Raw genomic sequence first — 11,100 nt, forward strand, 5'->3', positions numbered from 1 at the left:
GAGCCCCCGAGCCGGCGTCGCTCCTGGAGCAGGGCGGGCTCATCAGGCCGTCGCCGCCTCTAATCTGGATGGGGTTGGCGCCGGTGCTTGACGGCCCACTATTGATGATGGCGTCTTTTGCTGGGGCGCGCGCAGTTAGCGTCCTTTTAGGATCTGTTCCCAGCGAGGAATCAAAGACGCGTCCCGTGGGGGCTTGTAAGGTGCCTGTGATCCTGTTTTGTTAATATAACCCTTGTCGTAGAATTGTGCGAGTTGCTCATTCTGTCTTAGCTCAGTTCTCCCTTTCGAACCTCACGAGGGCTTGGTGCTCTGCGCCGACAGGTCCCAGTCCCAAGGAGGCTTTGGCTGTCGCTGGTATGCCAGGTCGTGATGCCGTGGTCAAGGCCAGGAGGTGAGCGACTCGGAGTCCGGTAAGAGCCACTGAGTCGCGATGCTCAGGAGGTCCCCTTTGGCGCTCAAGCAGCCGTCGTTCGGTGAGGAAGGAGAGCGGTGTCGCTAACACGGGATTGCATTAGGTGCAGGGATGGTGCCACGGTAGCTGGCGCTTCCGGGTGGTGACTTATCTCGAGAATCAGGGGTCGCTCTCTGGTGTGTCGCCGGGTCCGTGCATCGGCAGGCGTGAGGCTGCTCGGCGAGGTCCTCTCGTGTCCCTCCCCTCTCGCCTTTGCTCCCCTTTCTGCTCTACGTCCTCGGGTCCCGGCCCTCGAGCGAGTCTCAGCCATCGCTGGTATGCCAGGTCGCGATGCCGTGGACAAGGCCAGAGGGTGAGGGCTGGAGAGCCAGTAGGAGCCCTGAGTCGCGATGCTCAGGCACCCCCCCTTTAAGGTGCAAGTGGTTCGCGCGGATGAGAGTGAAGGAGACACCGCAAGGGCCTCGCCTGACGCGGCTCCTTTAGGAGATCCTGTAAACCCATCATAGAAAGAACAAGGGGTTGCCATGACAATTGACAGTCAACCGTTGGTTGTTTCCGAGGGGCGATGAGGCACTGAAGGCTTGACGAGGTGGCGCCATGCGGGGCTGCCGCGGCCAGAGCTCAGCCATTCAGGTTTGTCGGCGTTGCAGGGACGGACCCATGCGCAAGCGTTGTGCCATTTGGGAGCAGTTCCGTCAGTTGGCGTCAGTTGAGCGGGCAACTAGGTCAAACACATTAGCTGCGAAGGAGTGGATTCATTCAAATAGATGCTGGGAAGGCGGACATCACTGGGTCAGGCCCGAGCAACTTGGGGATGATGCAGCCCGAGGGGCGCCCCCAACAAGGTAAGCTAACAACATGAAATAAAAGGGATACATGCCGCAGGGATGGACCCACGCGGCCTGGGAATAATGCAGCCCTGGGGGGGCGCTCCTAGATGGAAATGAAACTTGTAAGATGTCACCTAATGATGTTGAGGACGAAGGACTGTTGGTGTAGCAGACTCGGTGGGCTGCGGAAGCCGATCCTCACGAGCCCCCAGGCCTAGGGGCCTCGGGAGGCTCCGGAGGCGCTGGTGGCTCCTCGTGGACCATCTCCATCTCCGCCAGGGCTGCGGAACGCCTGGCCTCTTGTGCCTCCATGATGCCCCTCATGAGGCGCTGGTACGTGGCAGCCGCGTTCGGTAAGCCGTAAGGCATGCGAACATAGCTGTGGGGTGGACCTCCGCAGCGCCCCACTCGCGAGGGCCAGAGGCGCTCCAGAGAGGCGACTCGATTGAGCCCTGGTATGTCGATGCAGACACGCAACCCACCATCCTCGCCTGGATGGGGAGCCACTGCTGGTAGGCGGCGGCCGCCTTTCATGACTCTTGACTCCTGTAGCTCCTGAATGGCCTTGCTGACGAACTCCTGAGGGTCTGGTTGTCCTTGCCTTACTCCTTCTTGAGGGAAACGTGCTTCGAAACACGCCTCCATGTGGTGCCCAAGCGCCTCCCTCGTGACCCTAGCCAGGTCGGTGGCCCTCCAGGGAGAGCCCCCGAGCCCTACCTGAGGAGGGCGCCGGGCGCGCTTTCCTATGCGATGGAAGGAGGTTCCCCCTGGGCAGGCGCGGGCCCAGAGGGGCCTGCCTCCTGAGGGTCCGGGTCGAACGATGTCTTCTTCTTCTTGGAGGCGTTCTCGGGAAGCCTCCTGCTTCCGTGATCCGGGTCTTCCAGTGACGCGGCCTGAAAGGCTCGCTCCAGGGAACACACCGCGTCCTTCTCTTCACAGGGCACCGTGATGACTCCGCCACTTCCTGGCATCTTGAGGACGTTGTAGCCGTGGTGAGTTACGGTCATGAACTTGGCCAGCGTTGGGTACCCGAGGATGGTGTTGTACGGCAGGCGAATGTGAGCGACGTCGAAGTCGATGAGCTCGGTGCGGTAGTTGTCGCGTGCCCCGAAGGTGACAGGGAGGCGGACCTACCCAATCGGGACCGTGGAGCCGTCGGTGACTCCGGAGAAAGGCTTGGTTGGCTGAAGCTGGCTGTAGGGCACTTGGAGATTGTTGAATGTTTCCACGGACAGGATGTTGAGCCCTGCCCCGCCATCGATGAGGGTCCTGGTGACCACCATGCTGCTGATGATTGGGGAACAAAGCATCGGGAGGACTCCGGCTGTAGCCGCACACTTGAGCTGATCTGCTGAGCTGAACGTGATGGCGCTTGCCGACCACCTGAGAGGGCGCGTGGCTTCGAGCTTGGGGAGGACTGCATTCACTTCGCGGGCGAACTGCTTGAAGATGTGTTGAGAGGCTGGGGCTTGAGCCCCGCCCAGGATGCAGGCGATCGCGCGCGGCTCCTGGAAGCCCCCAGCCCCCTCGTCCTGGTGGCAGTCCTCGTTCCTCCTTGGCTGTGGCGGCAGCGGAGGGAGGCCTGTGTTGCCTTGCGGGCGATCCTCGCGAGGCTGATCCCTCCAGTCTCCCTCGCGAGGCGGATCTTGCCAGCGATCCTCGCGAGGTTGATCGCGCCACCCTTGGCGCGGGCCACGGTCTTCCCAGCGTCCTGCGTTTCTTCCTCCTCCTCGGCCGTAGCCCCGGTCACCGCGGTCGGGGCGACGGCCGATCCTTCCTTCTCGCACGGCTCGGAGCTCTTGACATTCGTTGGTGTTGTGGGTGTGGAGGTCGTGGTACACACAATATCGACTGCCCTTGGGAGGTTCGGGCCGATCTCTACCCCGCTTGGTGTCTGGTTTTGCCGCGAGCACGGCAGCCCCCTTGCGCTTCACATCCTTGGCCTTGGGCTTCTTCTCTTCTGGGTCTGCGGCAGGCAACTCGAGGAAGTGCACAGGTCTTCATGCATCACCAGCTCCAAGGAAGTGCACAGGTCTTCATGCATCACCAGCTCCTCCTTCATCTTGACATCGCGCACGCCGTTAGAGAAGGCTGAGATGTTGGCCTCCTCAGTCACCTTGGGAATCTTGAGGCGTGCGTTGTTGAAGGGCTGGATGTACTTCTGCAGGGTTTCCCCGGGTTGTTGCTTGATGCGGCGCATGTCGCTCACGGCGGGTGGCCGGTCGCGAGTACCTTGGAAGTTGGCGATGAAGCAGGTGCGCATCCCGTCCTAGGAGGAGATCGTGCCTGGGGCCAGGTTCAGGAGCCAGGTGCGGGCCCCGTCCTTGAGCGCCATGGGAAACCAGTTTGCCATGACCTTCTCGTCTCCGTTGGCAGCTTCGATGCCCAGCTCATAGAGCTGGAGGAACTCTGCAGGGTCGGCCGTGCCGTCGTAACAAGGAGGCAGGTCTGGCTTGAACTTGCCGGGCCACGCGACGCTGCGTAGCTCGGTGGTGAAGGCACGGCAGCCAGCCGTGGCCACGGGAGGCCTTGGGTGACGGAGAGCTTGGTCTTTCATGTCCCCACGCGCTGTAGCTGGGAGCACTGCGTGGTCTTGGCGTGCGGGAGCAGGAGCATGGTCGCGACGTGCTGGAGCAGGGAGCGCCCGGGCAGCTTCTTGTGGGCGAGGGACTTCTTGGCAGCTCTGCTCTTGCCGCGCTGGCACCTGGCGGAGCGGGTTCCGCCCAGGGGCCACGCGCCTTGGAGTCATGGCGCCTTCTTGAGGAGGAGGCGACCGGGGCGCCGCCGGAGCCTCGTCGCCCACGCGGGGCGGGGTGCGGTGCAGCGGAACGGACGGCGCAGGAGAGCCCCCTGCGGCGCAGATGAGCTCGGCGACGCGGTCAAGCCATTCTTCGTAGACGTTGTCGATGGGACGGTAGCGCAGGAGCTCGTTTGCCGCGATGAGCGCAGCTCGAGCCTCCATGGGTGCGCGGAGCGCGCGGGGCGAAGAACCAACTGGGGTGAGCGAGGGAGTAGCGGTGCGGTCGTCTTGCCGCACTGACGGATGCTGAGATGATGCTTGCTGCTCATCCCCCGCCGGGCCGGTGGCGGCGTTGACGGCAGGTGACGGGGAACGGCGAGGACGCCCGCCGACAGGAGCCGTCTGGGTGACACGGGAAGCGAGAGCGGCCCGGCGCTCGGCGCGGGCCCGACGAGCGTTAGACATGGGCGCGATGGTCGGAGGACAACGGGGTGGTGGAAGACGAATTCTGGCGCACCCCTACCTGGCATGCCAAATGTCGGATTTCGGGTTCCGGCAGACCCTTGAGGTTCGAACACTGGGGTGCGCGCGGAGATTTTTCCTTCTACCTACCTGCACCCCTCCGCCTTGCTAAGATCTAAGCTAAGGAAAGAACAACACAAGAGACGCAGGGTTTATACTGGTTCGGGCCACCGTTGTGGTGTAATACCATACTCCAGTGTGTGGTGTGGTGGATTGCCTTTTGGGCTGATGATGATGAGCAATACAAGGAACAACAGCCTCGCGAGGGTATGTTCTTTGCTGGGGGGACGAACTGCTAGGAGGAGTTCAGTCACCCTTCTCTCTCTCTGATTTTGGTCCGATCCTTGATCCTAGATCTCTGCCTCTAACCTTCCTTTTACCTCGAACCCGAACCTTGATCCTTGTGGGTGGCTGGTCCTATTTATAGGCAATGGCCCTGGGCCTCTTCCCAAATATTGAGCGGGAAGGGCGCCAACAATTGGCCATTTTGAAGGGGAACATCTAGTACACTTATCCTGACTAAAGTTGGTCCTCGCCTGCACAAAGCTCTGGTGGTGACGCCGTCTTGGGCTCCACGATGACCTCCATCTTGCGGTCCTCCTGGTCTTGGTCTTGTTGCACCGAAACGGCAACCTTTGCGTGATGCCTCGGTACTCCGCGGCTGCGCTTGCCCCCTTTGCACCAAAGGGGAAAGGAGGACACTGCGCGGGCTGGCGCCCGCCTGGCGCCCTTGGTCGTCATGGCTTGCGTCACGGGCACCTCGTGAGGTACCCCGCCTTGATCTCTCCGCCTCCTCGCGAGCCAGCCTGGTGAGGCCGTGCCTGAGGAAGCTCCGTGTCGTCCGCCCCGCGAGGCTTGGCCCCTCGCAAGGGTCTTGGGTCTGTGTCGATGAAGATGGGCCATGCTGGGCCCCCCTTTGAGCCACGCCGCAGGCCGCAGGCAGGCAAGTCTGGGGACCCCCGTTCCCAGAACGCCAACAGTATTGGCGCTAAGCGCGACCCCGTCCCACCTAATATCTTCCTGGAAAGGCTCTTCAAGCCATCCGTGGTATGGCAGGGGGAAAACGACAACGCTAGTCCGGACCAAAACATAACACTAGATCCCGGAAACATCGACATAACACCATCGCCGCATCTCATCATGGCAGTCCTTGCCCCATGGACCGAACCCTTCCTGGCCTACCTTAATAGGAAGGAGCTTCCTAAGGACTAGAATGAGGCCCGCTGCATTGTCCGGCGCTCAAAAGCCTACAAGGTTCATGATGGAGAGCTATACAAGAAAAGCGCCACCGGAGTCCTTCAACGATATATATCCGAGGAAGAAGGGCGGCAACTTTTGGCTGAAATTCATGCCGGACTCAGCGGGCACCACGCCGCAGCTCGGTCCCTTGTTAGCAAGGCTTTCCGTACAGGGTTTTATTGGCCGACGACCCGAGCGGGTGCACAGGACCTTGTCCAACATTGCGTTGGATGCCAACTCTTTGCCAATCAAAGCCATATGCCCCCCACTACCCTACAAACAATCCCCAGCACTTGGCCTTTCGCGGTCTGGGGACTCGACATGGTTGGACCCCTTAAAGGGGGAAGTCATAAGAAAAAAATATCTGCTGGTTATGGTGGACAAATTCACTAAGTGGATAGAGGCTAAACCGGTCAAAACGGCTGAGTCCGGCAAGGTGATAGACTTCATATCCTATGTTGTGCACCGTTATGGTTTCCCAGACAGCATCATCATTGACAACGGCTCCAATTTCATAGCCTATGAGGTAAAAGCCTGGTGTACTAATCTGGGCATTAAATGAGATTACGCCTCCGTCTACCACCCACAAACCAACGGTCAAGTCGAACGCGCCAACGGTCTTATTATGAGCGGCATCAAGCCTAGACTAGTGCGGTCTTTAAAAGAATCAGACAAGCACTGGGTCGAGGAGCTCGACTCCATACTCTGGGGGGCTGCGAACCACGCCCAATCGTACTACCAGGTACACACCCTTCTTCATGGTGTATGGTGCAGAGGCCGTATTGCCCTGCGATATTATTCACGACTCACCTAGAGTGCGTATGTACGAAGAGAGAGAAGCCGAGCTCGATCGGCAGGACAGCCTAGATGCCCTAGAGGAGGAATGCGATGTTGCAAAAGCCCATTCAATAGTTTACCAATAGCAGGCTCGAAGATATCAAAGCAGAGAAGTACGGGCCAAGACTTACAATGTTGGCGAACTCGTTCCACGGCTTCCGGAGAAGAAAAAGACAAACTCAAGACCAAATGGAGGGTCCCTTCATAATTGACGAAGTTCTCACCAGAGGAGCGTACCGTCTTCGCAATCCATCAGACAGTCGCCTCGAGCCGAACCCCTGGAACGCGGCCAGACTCCGGAGATTCTACGCCTAGCGCTAGACCCCTTGTTCGTCTCCTCCTCCCCTGTAGTTCCCATTATTTTTCCTCTCTTTTTCGATTACTTTCTACTTTTTTTTTCTTTAAAGCTTTGATGCGGCTAGACCGCACACCATTGGCACATACATCTTTCAACATGTACGCCACTTGTACCTGGGGGCTTCTCGGACAGAAGTTATTTTCATTCCTTGAGCATCAAGCTCCTCACATATGAGTTTTTCCATATGTAGCTTTTCTTTGCCATTATATGCATCGATATGACTTAAGTTTTGGCCAATCTAGGTTGCCTGGCTCCTGTGCTTATGCCCTACGTTCCCGTTAGTTCATCTAGGGCATAAAGGGAGCACCTCTGTGATTGTTAGCGCCGGGTCAACCGGATGTGTACCTCAGACTGGGTAAAGCCGAAAGCTAGCATTCTTAAGGGAATATTCGGTCGGTGAATTAAAGATGTTTTTTACACTCACTCCGTTGGGCACCCCCAGAAGTTATACAAACCGTGGTGCTCACACCACAATTCGGACATGCGCATTAAACGCATACACATCCAGGGAAAGGAACCCTTAACGGAACTATTCTCTCTGGAGGATGTTTCTTACGATATCAATGTAATATAACATAGCTAGCCAGATACAACTTGTCTGTTCAAGCAACTATGACCCCTACGCCTAGTTTTCCAGACATACCCCGGCCTATTCGGCTGCGATAGTATTCGGAAACACTCCGCACCTTCGGGACCGGAGGTTGAAGCGAAAAGGTCTGCCATGACAAATGATATATAATTCGGCTAGATGAGGAAAGTACATAGTCACTTGGACTCGAACACCTTCTCTTCTATACCTTCCAACAGGCAATCTAACTTACAATCCTGTTGGGAGTATTTGGCGGCCACCTCTACTTGGTTATACACTAAACTTATGGGAATTTCTTCCCCATTCAACCCTAGCGGTCTGACACGAGCCATGTGATTAGGATCCAGCTTGGTATATCGCGTCTTCACCATGGCCCAGGCCTCTCGCACGCCCTCTCGGCATGTCGATATCTTCCATAGCCGGATACGCCGCCGTGCCCCCTTGAACAGCTCTACCTGCTCCTCCATGCTTCCTGGAGGGGGTCGAATGGCCATAAAGCCTTGGCCACACTCCGCATCGCCTGCCAAGCTTGCTCGTGCAACCGCGACAGCCCTTGTAGTAGATCACTTGATGATCCAGACCCCTCATCTTCAGGGCGGTTTGTCAAAACACCTGCAATTACAGCTTAATCAGCTACAGTTACCTCCAAAGCTGTTATAAAACAACAATGGACACATAATGAATATGTCGCCTCACAACTTCTTGTTCTCCTTCATGAAGTAAGCTAGCTGAGCTCGCACATCTTTCAGTTCTTCGCCCAGTTTGGCGTTCGAGTCCTGGAGTTTCTTCTTCTCTTGGACGACCGTTGTCAATACACGCTCGCCCGCTGCTAGTTGCCTTTTGGCTCCGCGTTCTTCACTTCGAGCGGCGTCCAGCTGCTCTTGTACTTGGCCTAACATCTGAACACAAAGATTAACACCCGGATCCGCACTATCGGTGTATCATTCTGAATTTTCGATAGAAGGAAACATTACCGAGAGAGGCCTTGTATTTCTCCAGTTCGGCATTTGCAGCAAGCAGCCAGCGCTGACACCTTTCCAGCTCCTGAGCTAGCTGGGTGTTCTTCTCTGTAAGCACCTGGTAACACATTGATCCTTAAATCAATTGTTTCAACTCCTTTAAGTCTCGGGGGATACTGGTTATCATAGTCAGACAAAATAAATTTACATGTGCATCTTTCAAATGTTGCTTTGTGGCCCTGTTAATCCCATCTCGAGCAGCTCGGATATACGCATCGGCCGAGTTGAATGCGTTAAACGACTCCTCTGAAAAGCCAGGGTCCTATAAAATGGCCCGGCGGCGCCGACGATTCATCGCACTTTCCACTTCCGAGTTTGTAACGGATACATCATCCGAGTCCTCGGCTGGAGGACAGGCCGGCTTCGCCTCCGTATCAGCCCGCGCCTTCATGGTAGGATTTGAATCCTGGCTGCGGGAAGTATGGCTGCTCGAACCTTTGGATATAGTCCGGCGCATCTTTCTCCTGACACATGGATAACAGGAAGGTCACGGTTGGGCGTGACTGCTTAGGTGCAGGTTGGCGGATTCATACCTCTTGGATGAGGGCACGGCCGTATCTCCGTTTTCCTTCCTCTTGGAAGGCTCGCCCGACATGGGGGGCGCACTCTTCGGAGGTACCCTGGGAGCAATACGGTGCACCAAACCCTTTCCCTTTGGAGCACAAAACGGTGCGGTGGGTAAGAAGGAAGTAGAAATCTCTTTTTGAATAAGGTGTCTTCGGATCCCTTACGTGTGAAGCTGGAAGAAGACCGGGGTAGTCGGCGATGATGGCACCTCTGTGCCATCGTAGCTCGTCAGGTAAAACACCCCCTCCGCAAGCACCACAAATATCTCCGGATCCTCTTCAAACCCGGGTTCAAGCTCCCGGTTGTGATCCTCCGACTGTGGGGCGGAACTACAAAATCCCTCAGTGACTTTCCGCCAGTGTTGTCACAGGCAGACAAAGTTAGATAGTTTATCAAAGGCAATCCGGAGATGGAAGGAGTAAAAACAGAGGGCCGGGCCTTACCCAGCTGGGAGGGTTGTACATAGAATACCCATCTCTGAATTTGATGCGGAGAAATTCCCTTTCCTCCCCTTTGAACAGTTCGGCTAATGTTTTAGCCAAAGCGGCAGGGGTATCCGGACCTTTCCGGCCGCAGCGAGAGGCGTCGTCCTCCCCATTGAAGTGCCACACTGGGAGCCCTCTGTATTGGAGTGGCTGAACCCCTCGCGTTATGGAAATCGCCATAACCTCAACTATTGTGATTCCGAACTTAGTGAGCTCTTTCATCCTCCTCATCAGCTGACGAACCTCCACGCCATCTACCTCTTCGAGACTCCGGGGACGCCAACTATGGCATTTCTTCAGTGCGGCGCACGCAAATTTGGGAAGACCCTTTCGAACCTGGTCGGGAAGCGCAACGTCCTCTATATAAAACCATTCGGAGGGCCAATCATCATGTGCCTTCCTTGGTGTACCAAATGGGTATCCGGTATCGGCGACACGCCATACTTCGGCATCGCCCACTTCAAATATTGACCATTTGTGATTACGCGGGACGAGACAAAACAACTTCCTCCACAACTCGAAATGAGCCTCGACGCATAGGAAAAGTTCGCATAAAGCAACGTAACCCGCAATATGCAGAATAGAGGCCGGAGTGAAGTTGTGCAGCTAGAGGCCGTAGTACTCAAGAGCGCTTGGAGGAACAGATGGATAGGAAATCCAACGCCTCTTAATAGGTAGGGGACCAAACACACTTGCTCTCCCCCGGACGGATTGGGGAAGTCCTCTGCCTGAGTCCCCTCATTGAAGGAAGCTAGCCCTGCTCGAACAGGGACTAGATCTGCGTGGGGAAGGTATCCCTGCGTTTGCAACTTCGTGAAATGGCTATAAGACACGGAACACTTCTCCTACTCGCCTTTCTCTGGGCTGGGACGAGCGGAGGAGCTAGGAACGCTAGCCATGTTGGAATGGTTTCTCCTATGCAGTCTCTGGGGATTTCTTCTATGCAGCGCTAAATGGATCTAGGATCCAAAGGCGCTCTGTGTTATTCGCAAAAAACACCCTGACTTTCCACATTCGCTCGACACATGGAGGATGAAGATTATTCAACGCACAGAAGCCAAGGAGGCGACATTAGGGTCAATGGACGAATACATTACTTGCAGATCATTGAAGGGGGAACTCGCCTTGCAATGTCGCAGACAATATGTGTGCCGAGCACTTCGCTATTGAACACTGGTTCGGGGGCTACTGAGGGAGTCCTGGACTAAGGGGTCCTCGGGCGTTTGGCCTGTTATCTATGGGCCGGACTGATGGGCTGTGAAGACATGAAGACCGAAGACTGCACCATGTCCAGATTGGACTCTACTTGGCGTGGAAGGCAAGCTTGGCGACCGAAGATTCCTTCTTATGTAACCGACTCCATGTAAACCCTAGATCCCCTCGGTGTCTATATAAACCGTAGGGGATAGTCCGGAAAGGACAACACACATATATTCATTACCATATTCATAGGCTAGACTTCTAGGTTTTAGCCATTACGATCTCGAGGTAGATCAACTCTT

Source organism: Triticum urartu, chromosome 7A, assembly GCF_056163025.1.
Source record: "Triticum urartu cultivar PI428250 chromosome 7A, HENAU_Tu73, whole genome shotgun sequence".
Lineage (NCBI taxonomy): Eukaryota > Viridiplantae > Streptophyta > Magnoliopsida > Poales > Poaceae > Triticum > Triticum urartu.